We start from the raw sequence: 20,962 nt of genomic DNA, 5'->3' as shown, positions 1-20,962 counted from the left end.
AACAAACCCTAGAAAATTAGAAAATTTTCGGGTTCTCACACTCATACTTTTCAGGGCGTCACACTTTCAACCAAAATTCACACTTGCTAAACTTAGCATACAATTGGTGTTCACTCAGGGTTTGTAAAACAATTCTCAGGTGCTTCTCGTGATCCTCCACATTTTTAGAGTACACTAAAATGTCATCAATAAAGACCACCACAAATTGGTCCAGATAAGGCTAAAAAACCCTATGCATCATATCCATAAAAGCAGCAGGTACATTGGTTAATCCAAATGACATTACTGCAAATTCAAAATGTCCATACCTCGAATTAAAAATAGTTTTGGGTATATCTTTCTCCAAAATCCTCAATTGATAATAACCCTATCTCAAATCCAACTTCGAGAATACTACCACCCCTTGCAATTGGTCAAATAATTCATCAATGTGGGGCAATGGGTACTTATTCTTAATAGTGACATCGTTTAGGCCTCAGTAATCTATGCACAATTTTAAACTTCCATTTTTTTTCTTAACAAATAAGACCGGGGCTCCCTAAGGTGAGTCACTCTCTTTTATAAAACCTCGTTCCAACAAGTCCTGTAATTGTAACTTCAATTCTTTCATCTCAACTGGAGCCATTCTATATGGCGTCTTAGTGAAATTGCTACCCCCAGAGTCACATCAATCTTAAAAGTTATTTCCCTTTCCGGGGTAAAGACTCTAACTCTTCAGGAAAGACATCTGGGTACTCTTTCACTACAGGCATGTCCTCCAGTCTCACTTTATCACTAGGAGTGTTGATTAGAAAAGCCAAGTATCCCTGGACTCCTTTACTTAACATTTTCCTAGCTCGGATCCCTGAGATAAGTGCAGATGAGCCTAATCTACCCCTTACATCCAATTTCAGGATTGCCTCTCCCGGAATGAACAATTCTACTATTTTCGTCTTACAGTTCATCTGGGGATTGTGACGGGCTAACCAGTCCATCCTTAGGATCACATCATACCCCTTAATCGCTAAACCTATCAAATCAGCCAATAATTTCTGTTCTCCAATTCAGATCTCACAATCTCTATATACCAAGTTAGCGATTAGACTTTGATCCCCAGTAGGTGTCTTAACTTTCAAGTCATAAGGTAACTTAATTGGTTTCAAATCAATTCCACCCATAAAGTTAGGGTTTACAAAAGAATGCATTGCACTCGGATCAATTAAAACCTTAGCTAAACGGTGGAAAATAGGGATCGTACCTTCAACCACTTCAATCGCATCGGGTATCTGTTGATGGTCTAGTGCATAAACTCTAGCAGGTACCTTAGGTCGACTTCCCCCAACACTGGTCTGCTTAGAGGTTGACTTTTCTGGCCTTTGAGGGTTATCTCTGATTTTTGGCTTCTTTGGACAACCTGCGACTTGATGTTCAGGGCTACCACAAAACAGACATTTCCCAGATTTTCTCCAACAATCATTCTCAAAGTGGTCGGGTTTACCACAGTACCCACAAGTAACTTGAGGGGTCACTGCCGAACCACTAAAAGGCACTCCCCTCACTCGAACCAGTCCACTATGACCTCCTCTAGATAAAGCTCCCCTTGAAGCTCCAGCGGTCCTCACTCCACCCATTCCTCTTCCCACCTTGGAAGGTTGTGTACTCTTATTAGTCTGTCCAAAAGTATGACTAGAAAAGTTCCTCTCCCTATTATGGAAGTCTCTAACTTGCATTCTCGCACTCTCAATCCTTTGCGCTTTCTCTAGAGCCTCAGTAAATGTAGAGATTCGGGTTGTGGCCAAGCCCTCTTGGATTTCTACATTAAGCCCTTGTACAAACCATCTTATTCTTTTTCGCTCATTGATCACCAATTCAAGAGCGTATTTAGAAAGCTTAGTAAACTTTCCTTCATACTCCACCACACTAAGGGTTCCTTGTTTTAATTTGATGAATTCATCATCCTTCTTCTCTTGGATTAAGGGCGGAAGAAACTTTTCATTAAACTCCCTCGTGAAATTCTCCCTCGAATTGGAAAGCAACAAAGTTCACTCGTCTATCCTCGGTTTAGTCTAAGGCGGTGAATATGTTGGTCATCCTCTATAACCAATTCTCTACTACCTCAGGGTTAGGTTCACCAGTGAACTTAGGCGGGTTAAATTTCAAGAACCTCTCCAAGGCTCTATCTTTCCCTCTATCATGTCCCCCAGTTTGATTAAGTGGTCCAAGACCCTATCTCTCAGCTAACCGTTCGAGAATATCAATCATTCTATTAATAGCAGTAATCACTTGGTTACCCTCTATATTTTCTTGTCCCTGGTCGGTCCAATTGCCGATCCCTGGTCATCCCCATGAGGTTGGGCCTGTCTAGTTCCTCACCCACGGCTTCGACCACTTATTCGCCCTTCCATTATCTTTGCTGTGCCAAGTGCAAGAAATGAATCAATTACGCGAGAAAATTCTTGAAACAGGGACCAATCATGAAAAACATTAGAAATAACAATAATTTATATTCATTAACACTTTCAAATCCATACAATTAGCAAGTCGTGGGGGAGTACAAAAATACAACACACAGGTGCCACAAAAGTATTTTTTGTCACATACGACTAAAGTAAAGTAAAGTGCCTCAAAAGTAGGCCACACAGTCATACGAAATACAATGGCTTCAGCACTAGCATCACCACAACTAATTCTAACTATATCAGTCAAAATGGTCAAAAGGGGTCAATTACTTTGGATCTAGTCCACAGTAGGGCTACCAGGTGGAATCTCTTTCTCAGGATCCTCCTCTAGATCCTCCTCCGGATCCTCCTCCTGATCTGGACTCTGTATAATGTCCATCATTTGAGAACCCAGAAAAAAAAAGAAAAAAGAAAAAAATATATTATTATTTTATTCCGGTGCACCCGTTTTCTTTTCTTTTCTTTTCTTTATTATATTACTTTTTAACAATATTTTATCAGTATATATAGTTTTTAACTCATTTTTATAGTATCAGGTAGGTTTTGAGAAATTAGGAGTGTATATTAGACGTGGGACCCGCTAGTGCATTAAGTGAGATAAATTCGGTCAATTAGGTTAAATTTTGCATAAAGGGATTTAATTACTAGGTGTTAGGGGATGATTAGAGGTTACCTAGATGGAGTAACCATGGAGGGACAAGAGGATAACTCTAAGCAAAAATAAAGTGACAAGTGTCCAATTATGAGTGGAGTAGACTTGCCTAACTTTTGCCTAACTTTCTTTAACTTTACTAAAAGACCAAAATTGACTGAAATTTTCTTCATTTCAGCCTCATCTTGGCCGAAGCTCCCTAGGAAGAAAAGAAAAGAAAGCTTCAATCTTTTATCTTCTAATCTTGCCCAAATCTTGAAAACCAACCGATTGTTTCTTGAATTAGTCCACAAAATCAACTTGCTAAGGGTGTTTGAAGGACTTGGTGGAGTTGTTTTGGAAGAAAAACTCCTAAGCTACAACCTTTCTTGAAGAGTTAAGGTAATTTGCTTGGAACTCACTTTTTGTTTCTAATAATGGCCAATTGGTGCCTTGTGGTAGCTAGTTAGTTGTTTTTATGGAAGATTTTATGGATTAGAATGAAGTTAGCTAATTTTCTGATTTTTGTGAGACTTTTTCTGTTTTCCTATGATGGATATGGTTGGGCTTGAATTGATGGTTCTAAATGGTGTTAAATAGCTCTCTCGTGCGTTAATTGCGGTTATTTGCGAAAAATTTTCGCTTGTGCGGAAAATTTCAGATTTAGGGTTTCGAATTTGTGGTTTTCTATGGTTGGTTGTTGAGCTTCTAATTGGCTATGATTAAGGGGTATTGTGACCCTAATGAGGTATATTGAATAGCCTATGAATTGTTTGGGTGCTTGTCGTTGTTTTGGATGCATTTTCATGATTGATTGTTGGTTGGAAAAGCTGAAATTTTAGGGGAAATGCTGTCCAAATGTCTAGGGTTTTGGATTCTTGTGAGTTGGGTTGAGATTGGATAGAAATGAATGGTTTTAGGGTTTGTTTCTACTTTTAACCCTAAATGTTATGTATTTTCATTTCCAAGCTATATTTGGGTTTTGCCTTAATAGTTCCTATTACAAGGTATTCAACTTATGTTTGAGTCTTAATTGTACTTTCTTGATTATTATAGGGCGTGCCGGTGATCCGAGTCTCACGTTGCCGTGGCCCATTTTTTAATAAGAAAAAAAAAACGAGTTTAAAAAAATGATTTTTGATTCAATTTTTGATTGAAAAATGAATTTTTAATTTAAAAAGAAAATGAAAAACATGGGTCTAAATGGGACTTGAAAATGCGACGATTTGACCCAAAATATAGTTTAAAAATTGGTTTTTTGAATGAAAAATGGAGTCGCCACTTGGTATAGAATTAAGGTGTACCAAGTCACCTAAAATGGATTTTTAAAGAAAAAAGTAGAAAAACCCTTTTAAACTACTCCAAGTCTACGGAAATCAGGGAAAAAGATTCGGGAGTCATATTTGAAGAAAGGGAAGGCAAGGATAAGTATCCAAGGCACCCTTTCAACCTAGCCAAGCTAGTTGTGCGATTTAGTCAAAGAATTTCTTATTTACCTTTAAAATTTATCACATTTGGATATACTATATGAATGCAAAAACCTAGACCTAAGAGGGTATCGGGGTCAAAATTTCTCTTTAAAGCTCAATTGGTGCCAATCACATTAATTGTGATGCCCAATAAAGACTCTTCGAAGAAGTCACGAATGATGCAAAAATATGAGACTCTAAGAAAAGAAAAGGAAAATAAAAATTGTCGCGCCCCACTTTTTGATGGTGTGAAAGTAGTGTGTAGGATATGTATGTGAACGTGTGTGAAAGTGAAAATAAATGGCCGTGGGATTGTGAAATGCGACGGTTTGGCCAAACAAAGGGTTTTAGATAGAAAAGGAGTCGCCACTTGGTATAGAGTTAGGGTGTACCAAGTCACCTAAAAGTGATTTTTTGGAAAAGAAAAGTAAACAAACCCTTTTTAAAGAATTTTTAGGTCTACGTAACCAAAGAAAGGGATCGGGGGTCACATTTGATAAGGGAGAAGGCAAAGGCCCTTACCCTAGCCAAAGCTAGTTGCGTGACTTAGCCCTTCTTTTCCTAATTCTTCTACCCCAAGTATGTGTTGCATGTTGGATATGACTAATGGATGCGAAAAAAGAAAAATGCAATCCTAAATCTAAAATGTCTCTTATGAGGATTTTTGGTCCCAACCACATGAGTTGTGATGGCCAATAAGGAAAACTCTCATAAAGGTCACGGGTAATGCAAATGAAGACCCAAATATGAGTGCAAGTGTGAAAATATAAGAAGAATACAAAATAAAATAAAAATACAACTACAAATGTAAGTGCAAGTGTGCCAATGTAAGAAAAGTGCAAGTGTGCCAATTGAGAAAAATGAAGGTGTATGTGTGCAAGTGGATGAAAATATGGTATAATAGTAGTAAATATAGTAGTGTGGCAATTGGGTGCAATTTATGAGGTAGAAAAATAAGTAAGTGATAGGAAAAAAAGAAAATTGTGCAAACATGGCATGTGGATTGAGAAAAATATAAGTAGTGAGAGAATGTGGATAAAGAAAGTGAGAAAGTGATATGATAAAAATAAGAGTGTATGAACCTAGAGGAATGCATCAACTCGGGTACAGGAATGACTCCTAACTTCATGATTTTAATTTTCCCTTTGATTAGAAGGAAGAACTAGCGTGCTAAAGCTATTTTGCAACCACACTCGCTCATTTCCCTTACCGAAAGGGGACTCTCAAGCAAATGTATCCTATAACTAGCATGAAGATACAAAAACCTAAAATGAAGGGGAAAGGATTGGAGGAGCATGCCAAATGCTAGAAAACTAAGAAAAATGCATGAAATGTAGTGAGACATGCAAGTATGTACCAACGAGAGGGGACGGCCTATTGGGTCTAGCATTGGACTAGCCCCTTTTCTAAAATTCTCTCACAAGCATTGGACTTACGAGAGCTCGAGGGGAAAGACCATGGCCAGCGTTGGACTAGCCACGGTGACGCATTCATCCATCACATTCATCTATGACTATAGAAAGCAAGTAGACATGCCAATCGCTTATAAACACATAGCGCATAACACTTAGCATGCTCGACTAAATGCAAGAGCCTAATAAAGCAAATTAACACGTAGCAACAAAAGCAAACAATCAAGCTAATGAGCCTATTACATTTGCTAGCTAAAACAAATGGGGAAAGGGAAAAGTGGATAAAAATGCTCTCCAAGCCCTATCTATTACAAGCTAAGAAGTGTATACATACCCCATAAAAGAATAACTTAATAAAAGCCAAAGTAAATGAAATAAATTAAAGGAATTAAGGAAAGGCAAGGAAAGCAAAGTAGACATGCAATTCTCACTTAGCACGTTGGATCACATAGAGGAGAGACAAAAAAGGATAAAAGAAGTTATACCTCCCCGTTTGTGATGTTAGTAAAGTGAACAAGACTTAACTTGGGCTAGAGTCACCAAAGAAAGAGATAATTTGGACTAAAACCATCAAAGCAAGGGATTAATGCACCACTTTAAAGATAAGTAGAATAAAAGGCAAAAAGGAAACTCAGAACACCCTAGAAACTTCAAAAGGTGTACTAACAAACCACCAAATTCTTCCCTAATTGCGACTCAAATGAAACCAAACAATGCATCATTTCCAAGAAAGCAAGATTATTGATCCAACGTCTAAAATAGAGAACTACCAAGGACCCAATTGCAAACATTAATCAAGTACTCAAACCCAATTAAAACATTTGAGGAACTTCAAAGGTCCAAGAGTAAGAATAAGGTAAAGTAATGGTTCAAAACACAATTACTCTAGGACCTACTTGCAAGAAATTAGAATATGATTGGGCCATAGTGAAATAAGGAAAGACTTGAGGGGCTAGAATGAAACTTTTCGGAAATTATCCATGCATGCACACGTAGAAGGCTTAAACTTCTGCCACTAACAAATGCAACCTGCTGTCTTTTTGTTTCCAAGCTTGCGGCAATTTTTTCAGCCGCTACTCTATTCGTTTTATCATGCAACAGGTTTATCAAATAGCAGGTTTCTACCTATCCGTCATCGACTAAACATGTAACTTCATTGCAGGATTGAAACAAAAATTGGAACTGACCATCAAGGGGAGAAAACTAACAGCAAAAGAAGGAAGAAGAAAAAGTGCAGCAAGGCTTTCTGAAGTTTGGCACTTTACAAAACCAGCTTTCAAGCACAACCAAATCCAAACACAACTACCATACAATCCTCTCACTTCGCATCATGAAAACTTGTAGATTTAGACACCAAAAGTCGGACGACAGGCATGCAAAATCTGAACAGTTCAAGTGACTTTATGCAAGTATCGAAGCAGACTTTCTTTTCTTCTTCGCTGGTTTTTCTGCAATTTTCTGGGTTTTCGCTATTTCTTTTGGCTAAACAAGACAAACATCAAGACTTGAATCTTGAACAACAAGCGTCGTAGCAACTCAATCATTCCAACATACAAAAATTTCATTCACCACAATGTAATCTCCTGGGTTTACTTTGTTCAGCAAATCCAAACAGCCATGAACTTAATCAACAGAAGAACTCGCGGCTTCCTCTGATAAACCCCCACAGGAAAAAGAAATCCCAAACTTCTGTCCCCAAACCCACAAAATCCTCAACCAAAACCGAAATAAAAACCCAACCTTCCTTAACTATCAAACCCAGCCATGAAACGAAAAAGTTTTAGATAAAAATGCAAAAGAAAACAGACGGAGTTGGCTCTAGACTTTGGAAATAAAATGATAAGAAAGCAAAACGACATCAGGCTTGGCTATATTCAAAAACACAAAAAAACAGCAAAGAAAAGAAACAACTTTAGCTTGCAAACACAAGTGAACGCAAGGAAAATAGCATACTGCCTCGCCAAAATCATCTAAAGCACCAAGCTTACTTCAGCAATCAAAACTCAGTGTAAGACTCCAGAATCTCTAGCTACGCCGATCAGATTTCATATGAAATGGTAAAAGACAAGGAAAAAAGAAAACAAAAGGTTGAAGGTTACCTGTTCACCGTTTTGGACTTGAAACTTCAGCTTGGGTTCGGCTCCAATGAAGAAACCAGAACTACAGGTTCAGCCTTGGATCTCCTCTTTCCCTTGTTCTCCCTCAAACCTCTCGGTTCTTCAACCCTTAACCTCTAGCCCTTTCTCGTTCTTTCTCCCTCAGTTTTCTTTCTTTCCGCCGTCAACTAGACCCTCTTTTCTTCAGATTTTTCAACCCCCCGAAACCCTATCCTTCTTGCTTTCTCCATTTTCTCTCCAGCCGCCAAGTTTCTTTACTCTTGCTCGGTTTCTTTCTTCAACCGTCCAAAAAATCTCCCCCTCCCCTTTCTTTGTTTCCCTTCGGTTTCTTCCTCCTGTCTCTCTCTTCCCAGATTTTCTCTGCCGTCCCCTCTCTGTTTTCTATCTCTCAAAGTGGTTCTCTCTTCCTCCTGCTCTCGGCTGTTTCTTTCCTTTTTATAGGAACTTCCAACCCCTAAACCCTCCTATCAAGGGTCCTGATGAGAGCCGCAAAAAATGGAATCAAGTTCCAGTCATCCGATCGTACCCAACGATGAACAAAACAGTCGGGCGAAAAAATGGAATTGCACATTTTTTTTTAATAATAATACACTAATAAAAAAAAGTATTTTAAATAAAAATAAAAAGCACAAAACTAGTAACGAAAAATAAAAACCAAACTAAAATTTTTCTCGTGCTTGATTAATGATTTCTTTTCTTCTTTTTTTTTAATTAATAAACAACAAAAGAAATAAAACACATTTTTCATGCCTAATTTTTCTTTTGACAAATTTTGTGCTAAAATAAAAATAAACAGCGAAAAGGGCAACAAACGAATACAAAACTGAAAACTAAAATAAAATAATAGATAATAATGATCTAAAATGCTATACAAATGCAAACAGTCTAAAACAAAAATCATGAAATTAACAAATAAAAATAGATAGGAATTATCACTAAAACAGAAATAAAAACATACAAATTATTTAAAAATTTGGTGTCTACAGTTTGCCCCTCTTTGTCTTAGTTTTGGAAAAACTTGAGACAAAGAAGTAGACACCAAATACTCACCTGTATTATTTGGCTGCGAACGTCTCGAACGATGGACGTTTTAGAAATGGGGACTGACCCCTTGGACAAACTTGTGAAATGGGACTGACCCAGACAAGAAAATTAAAACAGAAAATTTAATTGGGACTGACCCGAGCAAGAAATTTAAACGGGACTGACCCGAACAGGAATTTAAAATGGGACTGACCCGAACAAGAATTTAAAACGGGACTGACCCGAACAGGAATTTAAAACGGGACTGACTCGAACAAGAAATTTAAAACGGGACTGATCCCAAACAGAAATTTAAAACGGGACTGACCCGAACAAGAAATTTAAACGGGACTGATCCGAGGGGACTAACCCCAACATGAAATTTAAATTCGGGACTGACCCCAACAGAAATTTAAAATCGAAATGCTCACTAGTGGGACTGACCCACGGCTAGTGGCAGTGAAAAAGGAAATACTCACTGGTGGGACTAACCCATGTTCAGTAGCAGTGAAAATGAAATGCTGGTGTGTATGAAGAAACTGTATAAGACTTGTTTAGAAAATTATCCAAAGATTTGCTGTGAGAACCCGTAAATACCCTAAAAATTTTCCTAGGGTTTTAGTTCCCTTAATTGCATAATTTTTGCATTTTCTGGCTTCGAAACATTTTCTGGGTTGATTTTATGAGCAATTATAGTTTTTAGATGATTTTTCTAGTATTGGTGAGTTTTTAGAAAATTAAGAATATATACTGGACGTGGGACCCACTAGTGCGAAAAGTTCGAAAAAATTCGGCCAATTAGGTTAAATTCCAGATACTGTGTAAATTTTATCGGGTGTTAAGAGATAAGTAGAGTGTGTGAAGTGATTGATGTGAGAGAGAAAAGAAGTGATAAGAATGCATTAAATAGAGTGACAAGTGTCACCATGTTATTGGTTTTCCTTTAAGATTTACTATTCACAATTTTGACTTTTTTGACCAAAGGATTAAATATCCAAAAATTGCATAAAATTCACAATTTTTCTTCTCTTGTTGGCCGGCCCTCTCTCTCAAGTTCAAGGAAGGAAGAAAACCTCTTCAAGTCTTGATTTCTTCTTGCTTCAATCCATAACTCAACCAACTAAACTAGTTTCTACTCCATAAAATCTTTCTAGTTGGTGTTAGTGGTTGATTTGGTGAAGTTTTTGGAAGAGCTAAGGTGTCCAACACCTCTACCTCTCTTGTTACTAGGTGAGTGGTGTGTGTATCTTCCTCCTACATCTAATGATGCTTAAGTTATGCTTATTAGTGATTAAAGTGCTGAAATTTCTGGTTTTATCTTGACTTGAAGTGATTATGTGAAGTTTTCCATTTATTGATGATTTTTCTGGTTTAATTGGATTATGATGGTGTGGTTGGTTGTGATGATTGGAAATGGCCTATAATAACTCTAGTGGGTGTGAAATGTGGATAAATGCAACCAATTTTGGATTTGGAATGAAAACTGAAAAGTTAGGGTTCTTAAATCCCCAATTCTGTCCGGTTTTGGATCATAGGGTTAGAGGCCGAATTTGACTTTGCTCAAAACATGAAAGTTGTAGGTATTGATGTGTTTGAGGTGCCTGTAAAATTTCAGGTCATTTGGATTAATGTGGAATGAGTTATGACGAAATTACTGTAGCTGTTCTGCTTTGGACAGAATGCGAAAACTGTACTGGTTATTGGCCATTTTGACTGGAATTGGTTTGGATTTAGTTGTTGGTGTCTTCTGATGAAATGTAGCTGGATGTCTTAGCTAACATATGCCTTTGGAATTTCGGCATTTGGACTTGTATAGACTAAGTTATAGTAATTACAGTTTTGTGTGATTTGCAAACCTGTTTTGGTAATTCTGGTATAGTATTTGGCATTTTCGACCTAGTTAAGCTAGGAACTGGATTGAGTGACCTTCTTCATTGTTGTAGCCCTGTTCCATAGCTTCGAAGCGGTGGGTCTTACACCCCCATCCGATAATTGTAGTGAGAGCTGTGCCATTACCGCATTATGAGGTCGAATCCGGTTTTCTTTCCAAGGCCTAAGTTTAAGGCCTTTCTTAATTCCTGGTTTGCTATCATGCTTGTATATGTTTATAAAACCCTATTGAGGTTGTGATTGGCATTGCTATATGACTCGTTATCGAGTCTCATTGCATTTGTTTACTTGTTCTAGGGCGTGACGGTGGTTCACGACATTCCCCTGACGGAAGTGCATGAAATAGCACTTATTTGATTTGTGAGTATACTACTCACTTAAATGTTACAATATAGCTTTGTTATATGTGTAATTGATGCCTTGAAGGCTTATTTGCTTATTGGAAGTGATTAAGGTGAGGGTGTACTTGACCGCCCTCACCCCTTGTGATTTTATTCATGGTTAATGACTGTTCACTGAAATACTGTACTGGTTATATGAAATACTGAATTCCACTCATGGAAACTGATTTGGTGTCGTTTGGATGAATGTCCAACGGCTTTACTGTATCACTGAGCTCAACCCCGTTTGGTAGTCAATTGGATCGATGCCGGCGAGGGCTTGGTCGTGAAAATTGTCTTGCCACGGGGACTGTACTGAGGAACCTTGTAGTAATGAGACTCTTGGTTCCGGTATACTCGAGTATTACCAAAAGTGACTGAATGGAGTGCGGGCCCGGTTGGGGTATGATTGGTGGAAGGAAAGGAAGTAAAGTGAGGTCTACGGTTTTGGTACTTTTAACATTGACGGAGGGTCAATGAGGTTGGATCAAGATTGCAAGTGTGGAAATGGGCTCTTGAGAGCCAACCGTATCCTTTCACTGGTTTGATTTATCTCTTAATTGCATATTTGAACTGAACGGTTATGATTATGTGATCTTGACTGCTTTTGTGTGATAGTTGCTCACTGGGCTTTAGCTCATACCGTGCCATTTGTTTTCCTTACAGGAAAATGACCACTTTTGGAAAGAATGTGCTAGTTGGTTCAAGTTGAGCTCATGTGAATGTATATTTTGAATAGCTCCTTGAGGGTGAAAACCCTAAGTGTTTTGTTGCAACCAATGGTTGGCTTGTAAATGGTTATTTGTACATGTATGAACTAGTTGAATATTTGATATGCCGTCTTGGCTTGCAAATGGCGAGAGCTGTGCAGGCAGTCCGCTAACCCCTTTGATTCGCCTTAGGGGAAAGTGGGGCTGTTACATTTGCCCCAGTGTGATGCATTGGTTAGTGGGATTAAACCCGAGCCTGCCTTAGTTGGTGGTACAAAATCCAAGCCCAACGTGATTTTTGTGATGTTGGCGGCACAAAATCCAGGCCCAACGTGACGTTTGTGATATTGGCGGCACAAAATTCAGGCATGTTGCGGCACAAAATCCAGGCCCAACGTGACGTTTTGGATGTTGACTGCACAAAATCCAGGCCCAACGTGATGTTTGTGATGTTGGCGGCACAAAATCCAGGCCCAACGTGACGTTTTGGATGTTGGCGGCACAAAATCCAGGCCCAACGTGATGTTTGGAATGTTGGCAGCACAAAATCCAGGCCCAACGTGATGTTTGTGATGTTGGCGGCACCAAATCTAGGCCCAACGGGATCTTTGAGATGTCATCGGCACAAAATCTAGGCCCAACAGGATCTTTGGGATGTTGGCGGCACAAAATCCAGGCCCAACGTGATGTTTGTGATGTTGGCGGCACAAAATCCAAGCCCAACGTGATGTTTGGAATGTTGGCGGTACAAAATCCAGGCCCAACGTGACGTTTGGGATGTTGGCGGCACAAAATCCAGGCCCAACAGGATCTTTGTGATGTTGGCGGCACAAAATCCAGGCCCAACGTGATGTTTGTGATGTTGGCGACCCAACGTCATGTTTGGGGTCAGCGGGATAAAACCCGGTCCTGACGTTCATTTAATCAAAAAAAATTAAATGGGATTGTCAAGGTGGGGATAGAAGGGTGCACGCCAAACGCTGAAATTTCGCCAAAAAAGACATGAAATTTAAGAAACAAAAATTTAAACTTGATTTGATTTTTGATTTGATTATTTTTTTTTTTTATTTTTTTTTTTTGATATTCGGGAGAATCTTTTCAAAAAATGATTTGCCCCAATTTCAATTATTGTGTCACCGATCTTTCGATCTGCTTTATGGTATTATTACTTTTCCTCAAAACTTTGATTCAGTCCCTTTTCTCGGCTCAAATCATGAATATTCAATTCTTGGACGACATCTCACAGTTCAAAACTTGCTCCAGTTTCGTTATTTGAAACGAGCATAGACCTGCAAAAGAAATAAACAAATAATGCCACCACCATCCGATCAATTCCTCCTTCAAGAAATGTGTAAACATGAGTACTTTGATATTTTCCCCTTGATACTTCGAAAAGTCAACCTTGCTCTGTGATCTGATCAAATTCCATTGACTTCCAATGCTAATAAGGCCCTTGGTATCCAGGGATTTTCAATAAACCAGGGGGATTGCCATCTAATGAACCCAAAGAGATAAATAAGACCATGAAACTGATGAAAGAACATTCTATTTACACAACAAATGATGAAAATTTTTGTAACATGAAAACAATCATTTATTGAAAGAAAATTAATTTTAAAGAAATGAATCTATAAATTCGACAATTTACGCTTGAAAAACCAAAGTATTCCGATTTCAAACAAAATGCCACGCTTGACCCTTTAGATATCATCCGCCCTGAGTTCAATATCGGCAACAGAAAGACTACAATGCGAGGAGGAAACCGAAATGAACCGAATCACCAGCTTTCTAATTCCAACCTCACTTTTTCTCATTAAACTCTACCTTAGCGCCCTTTTAGGTTTTCATTAAGGCTATTCCCACTTTTTTTTTGTTTTTTTTGTTGTTGTTGTTGTTTTTTTTTTCTTACATTTTTCATTCTTTTTGCTTTTTCCTCTTTCTTTTCTTTTCTTCTTCTCTTTTCCTTTTCTCTTCAAAGGTGCCCTTTTTCGGATTTTCACTTGATGAACAAATCTTGCCAATTGCCTTTATCAACTCAAAAAATGTGTTTTAAGAAATAATGGCATCAGTGCGACAACCCATTCCCTTACAAAATGAGTGAAGGCGTATTGACATCATTTGCCATGTGACTTAGAAAATTTCCTCAAAAGAGGTGATGCCAAGAATGGAAGCCAGGACTTTTTGGCTTTTGTAATGGGGTCTGGTGAGGAGCTAGGAAAGGTTAAGGCTTGAAGGCAGACTTCAAAAAAATGGTTTAAATGATCTGAGATCGCATTTTCATGTTAACCCTATTTTAGGGTTAAATCAAAATTTGCCCCAGTTTATTCTCAACTGAGGTTCTCTTTTCTTTCATTTTCTCCCTTTTTCATTCATCTTTCAAAATTTTGAAAATTTGCCCCAGTTTATTTTTAACTGAGGCATTCTTTTGTTCATTTCCTTTTCTTTCGACTTTCCTTCAAACTTTGAATTTACCCCAATGTGGGGTTTTCTCTCTTTTCTTTTCTTTCAAAACTAAATTTGCCCCAGTGTGGGGTTTGCGATTCTCAGAGGTTGCCAAATGAAATAATCTATTCTGAAGGCTCAAAAGGGATAACTAGGGATATAATGTCTTAATGGGAAAAGAAGAGGGCCTGACTTTCATTCCATTCTTCGCATTAACTCTAAAAGAAAACTTTCATTTATCAGATGAAAATTTCTTACACATCTCCGAATTGATTGGCTGAGGGAACAAGTGCTCCACCAGGCGATACCTTTTTGATAATAAGAGCACCTTACCAATTCGCGGCAAACTCTCCTTTTGGCTTCATTTTGTACTAACGAAAACCACCTTAATGCTTTGCCTTCTCGTCTGAATGGTCATGATTTGACCCTTTAATGGTAATCACGGACCAATCCTTTTGATCATATTGACCATGATAGACTGTGTTTAACTGCTTCTTATTCCTAATCTTGATCCCGATTCGGCTTGAACTTCTTTTATTCCATTCGGGCTTCTTTGAAACATTTTCGAATGTCTCTTCCCCACTCCTCTAATTTTGAAATTCAAATTCACATTCGTGAGACCGCTGCCATCAAATTTCTGAACAGTGATATCCAAAGGGTCAAACGGTTTTATTCTGGGCCATCTGAAAAGAATGTGTGAGTCAATATATAAAACTGTATATTTTATTGAATTTCCAGACAAAAACCAAACTTAATATTCATGAAACGTGTCTTTAGCAGTCACTTCATTGAAAACTATTTACAAAAAACATAGTTAAACAAAAGACACATGTATGGATGATTTTCATTGGTTTTAACCAAAACAACTCCCCAAATTTATCGAAACTCCCTTCAAGGGAGAGGAATCTTCACTAATTCAGCCCCTTCCAGGATTCTCAAATTTCTTCATTGGGGTTGGATGCCTCAAAGGCGTCCTTGTGTTCGGGAAAGGGATTTGTATTTATGCTCGGTCCTTGTTCACCCTTTTTCCTTAGCACTATTTCTCCGAATTCGATCATATCCTGGATTTTATGTGTCAATGCCCGACAATCATTGGTGGAATGCCAGGGAGCTCCAGAATGATAAGCGCATACTGCTTGAGGGTCATAGTCAGAGGGAAAGCGCTTAGAATAGATCTTAGGAGGTATAACACCAATTTTCCCGGCAGCTTTCAATTGCTCATATAATTGGTCAACAGGCTGACCTAGATTGGCGAAGGTTCGGTATGGTGTTGAATTTTGGGTGTCACTGGTTTGTTGATAGTAGTAATTTGGGCTAGGGGGTGGAATAGGTCTTGGGCTAAAAGGAGAGCGAGGTCTAGTTTGGGGATTTGGTTGAGGATTTTGAAAGGGTGGTGTGAGTACATTTGGATAATTTGGTTGAGGTCGAGAATGGTTAATGGTAGTATGGTAGATAGGACGGGAGTTTGGGTAGTATGGATAGGATGATGAATAAACAAGGCGGTTTGAAAATCTAGGTCTGGCCGAGGGGCCCTGATCCCCAACAAAAGCAGTTTCCTCTTCTTTTCCTTTAAATTGGGATTTCTTCTCACTGTTATTCTGGCCTTGCAGAGCCTCTAGTTGCATCTTCAATGTTGACACATTAACAAATTTTCCGGCCTTCACAAACTCATCAAATTCTTCCAATTTATTGACAATTTCGGCAAAGGAACACCCAGTCATTCGAAAGATTTCCTCAAAGTAAGGCGGGTCATGAGCTTTGATGAACGTGCGAACAATCTCGTTTTCAGTCATAGAAGGCTCCACCTTGGCGGCCAATTTCCTCCATCTCTTCGCATATGTCTTATGGTCCTCCGATGGTTTCCTCTTAGTCCCCTCCAATGTGGTCCTTGTTGGAGCGAGCTCACAATTGTATTCATACTGCCTCATAAAAGCGGTTGACAAATCCATCCAAGATCTCATATCCTCAGGCTTCAAATTGGAATACCAATCAACGCGTCGCTTTCTAGACTCTCGGGAAATAAGCGCATAGGTAGATTCTCATTATCTATCAGCTTCCCTAGCTTGTTTGCAAACAACCGAAGGTGAGTCTTGGGATTCCCCGTTCCATCGTACTTGCTAAATTTGGGTGCTTTGAAACCCGCTGGCAATTGCATATTCGGAAAAAGGCACAGCTCGTTGTAGTCCAAACCTCCTTGCTTGTTCAAACCTTGGTTTTTCTTTATAAACTCTTCAAACCGATCCAATCTCTTTAGCAAGTTCTTATCCACTGGCGCGGATGATTCCCCAACTTCAGCTTTTTCTTGGGCAGCGGTATCTAGGGTAAATGGTTCAACGGCAGAGTAATAATGGGTCCCTGAGGTTCGAATGGCATGCTCATAGCAATTGGCGGATAATTCTGGGGAATTTGGGCATGAGAGGGGTTAATTTGGATGTTAGGTGCATAAGTAAGTGGTGGGCCATGAGTGGGATAGGTAAAGGCCTCTTCAGGTGGATTTATGACATGTGAAGTAACAGGAGCTTGAGTATAAGGTAAGAGTATTGGTTGAGGTTCAGATTGGCCAGGGGGTAAGGGCTCATGCTGTTGCTCACTACTAGCACCACCAGTGACCAATTGGTCGATCATGCGCCATTGGGCCATCATTTCAACGCTTAGCTCATTAAATCGGTTGAGAACTTCGTTCAGCTGAGCTCCCAGATTTGCCAAATCAATTGATGATGTTGTTACGGGCATATCAGATGGTTCTGGATGGGTACTCATGTTTACACTTTCTCTTGAAATTCGGCTATGTGATCGGGTAATAATGGGGCTTCTTTGTGTAGCAATATTTGTGATTACTACCTGAGAGTGTAAGAAAACCCTTATTAGATGCCCTTCTTGATTGACTGTTGTCAAAAAGAAAGAAAAAGGAAAAGAAAAAGATAGGAGTTAGTAAAAATTAAAGTAATTCGGATGCATGTCCTATTGGGGGACCCTTTTGGTGCCAAGGGTAGGCCTACCATGAGAATGCAATCCTCTGAGGTAGGCACTATACCATACCTGATGAATCCGATCAATTGATTGAGTGAAAAATGATTTGAAAAATTTTGACCAATTGGAGTGAGAAGAGACATTTGTCCTAAAAAAAGAGGATAAAGTCCGAATGGATTGCTTGCTTTGACCAACATATGATAGGTGAAAGAGAGCTTACTCTTGAAAGGATGGCAATGCCTTGACTAATTTATTCAGTGAACCTTAGAGTTAAACCCTAAAAGGGCATAAGCGGGTCAAATGGATAGGATGAAATTGATGACTTATTCAAAATTGACTAGATTACCTTAAAAAGGGTAAAATGGTCAAATGTATTGAATGAGATTTATTTATTCAAAAATCGACCAGATCACCCAAAAAGGGTAAATTGGTCAGATGAATTGATTGAAATTGATGATTTATTCAAAAATCGACCAGATCACCCAAAAAGGGTAAATTTATCAAATGAATTGATTGAAATTTGATTATTTATTGAAAATTGAATGGATAACCCTAAAAATGAATTAAACTAATCAAATGAATTGAATGAAATCAATTGATCAAACAGATCGAGTGAAATGAGGATTTATTTAAAATCGACCGAATTGTCCTAAAAATAGGTAAACTGGTCAAATGGATCGGACGAAATTGATGACTTATTCAAAATCACTAAGATTGCCCTAAAAATAGGTAAACCAATCAAATGAATTGAATGAAGTTGGTGATCTATTCAAAATCAACTAGATTGCCCTAAAAAAGGGTAAATTGGTCAAATGAATTCCAAATCGACTAGGTTGCCTTAAAAATGAACAAGTTGATAAAATGAACTGGATGAAATGGTCCAATGGATTGAATGGAATTAACAGCTTATTTAAAAAGCAATCTATCAACTGGTGGTTTCAAAAATTTATTGCAATGCATTGGTCTATGAACCTTCTACAATCAGATTTTGGCGTCAATTCATTTATCATCTCAATAGTGAGGAATTATTTGTAAATTTCTTCGAATTAATGTCCTTTACACAAGGGATTTTTACCAATGTTGACAAAATGGCCAAAAGTGATTATTAGACGCTTATATTCCAATGTGCAAAAATTGTTTCGCCATTTTCGAAAAGATCGGATCCTATCTTACCTTGTGCACTACCCCTTTGGATGGTACAAAATATAAACGTGCAAGTCTCCTTGGATTAAGTATCTGAGACATAAGGTGGTTTTATTCCAAACACGGGATCCCCTAAATGGCATTCCCTTTCTAGGGTGGATGCATGATGCCATTTATTAAAGCGATGTAAATATGTGACAAATATGGCCTAAAGGACATAAATAATGCATCGGGGGGAAAAGGTTTAAAAATGAAATGTACTTATTGAAAATTAAGTGTAATAACTAAAATTTAAACATGTGAGTTATCTAGTGGGTAAGTCACTAAAAGAGAGCCAAAGAGGCCTCTTATTGCTAAGGCACATGAATGCAAGCAAAAAAAACAACGAAATAGTTAGTGCAATTGATAGTACACATAACATATTGGGAGCAATTAAGAAAAGAAATACAATAAAAGCATGTAAAAGGGGTGGAACCCTTTCCCTCGTGCCTAATGTGCTTAAAAAAAGGTGAGGCTGACTCTAACCTAGGAAAACTCTAACATGGATGCATGAGGCTAGGGCTCACTAATGCAACTAGACTCTATAAGATTTAAAAAGGTCCCCAAGCCTTCAGACCTAAGGGAATGGGTCATCAATCCTAACACCCTCGATCGGTGGCTCGAGCGATCCCCTAGGTACTGCTATGGGCGCAGAGCACACCATCCACATACCTAGAGAAACCATTCCTAGTCCTACAAGGCGGTGTGGGAAAGAGCCCACGAAAATAAAAATAAAATGGGATAACAGTAAATAAACGTGCACGTATGAAGTGTTCCCTATTTTGAGGGAAAGGGTTGAGACCCAACGCGAGACTCTAAAGGTGATACACCCCCCCAAATGCAATGCAAAGCGCGCGATAAAACAATTAAAACATACATCCAAGCAACCAATCATACATACGTGAGTGAGGGAGTAGTTTGATACGCGCGCGAGGTAAAAGGTCCTAAAATGGAAGATGCAACCCTAATATCCAAATGCTACGCATAACAAGGGTAGAAAATGAAAAAGAATGGCTAAATCAAATGCTTGGACCCACTTAGGATGTCCCCAGTGGAGTCGCCAAGCTGTCGCGCTCCACTTTTTGATGGTGTGAAAGTAGTGTGTAGGATATGTATGTGAACATGTGTGAAAGTGAAAATAAATGGCGGTGGGATTGTGAAATGCGACGGTTTGGCCAAACAAAGGGTTTAGATAGAAAAGGAGTCGCCACTTGGTATAGAGGTAGGGTGTACCAAGTCACCCAAAAGTGATTTTTTGGAAAAGAAAAGTAAACCCCTTTTTAAAGAATTTTTAGGTCTACGCAACCAAAGAAAGGGATCGGACATTTGATAAGGGAGAAGGCAAAGGCAAAGCCTAAGGCACTCCCTTACCCTAGCCAAAGCTAGTTGCGTGACTTAGCCCTTCTTTTCCTAATTTTTCTACCCCAAGTATGTGTTGCATGTTGGATATGACTAATGGATGCAAAAAAAGAAAAATGCAATCCTAAATCTAAAATGTCTCTTATGAGGCTTTTTGGTCCCAACCACATGAGTTGTCATGGCCAATAAGGAAAACTCTCATAGAGGTCACGGGTAATGCAAATGAAGACCCAAATATGAGTACAAGTGTGAAAATGTAAAAGGAACGCAAAATAAAATAAAAATAAAAATACAAATGTAAGTGCAAGTGTGCCAATTGAGAAAAATGAAGGTGTATGTGTGCAAGTGGATGAAAATATGGTATAATAGTAGTAAATATAGTAGTGTGCCAATTGGGTACAATTTATGAGGTAGAAAAATAAGTAAGTGATAGGAAAAAAAGAAAATTGTGCAAACATGGCATGTGGATTGAGAAAAATATAAGTAGTGAGAGAATGTGGATAAAGAAAGTGAGAAAGTGATATGATAAAAATAAGAGTGTATGAATCTAGAGGAATGCATCAAGTCGGGTACGGAAATAACTCCTAACTTCATGATTTTAATTTTCCCTTTGATTAGAAGGAAGAACTAGCGTGCTAAAGCTATTTTGCAGCCACACTCGCTAGTTTCCCTTACCGAAAGGGGACTTTCAAGCAAATGTACCCTATAACTAGCATGAAGATGCAAAAACCTAAAATGAAGGGGAAAGGATTGGAGGAGCATGCCAAATGCTAGAAAACTAAGAAAAATGCATGAAATGTAGTGAGACATGCAAGTATGTACCAACGAGAGGGGACGGCCTATTGGGTCTAGCATTGGACTAGCCCCTTTTCTAAAATTCTCTCACAAGCATTGGACTTACGAGAGCTCGAGGGGAAAGACCATGGCCAGCGTTGGACT

The sequence above is a fragment of the Coffea arabica genome, chromosome 1c (assembly GCF_036785885.1).
Source record: "Coffea arabica cultivar ET-39 chromosome 1c, Coffea Arabica ET-39 HiFi, whole genome shotgun sequence".
In the NCBI taxonomy this organism is placed as follows: Eukaryota; Viridiplantae; Streptophyta; class Magnoliopsida; order Gentianales; family Rubiaceae; genus Coffea; species Coffea arabica.
Note: the sequence above shows the minus strand (reverse complement) of the source record.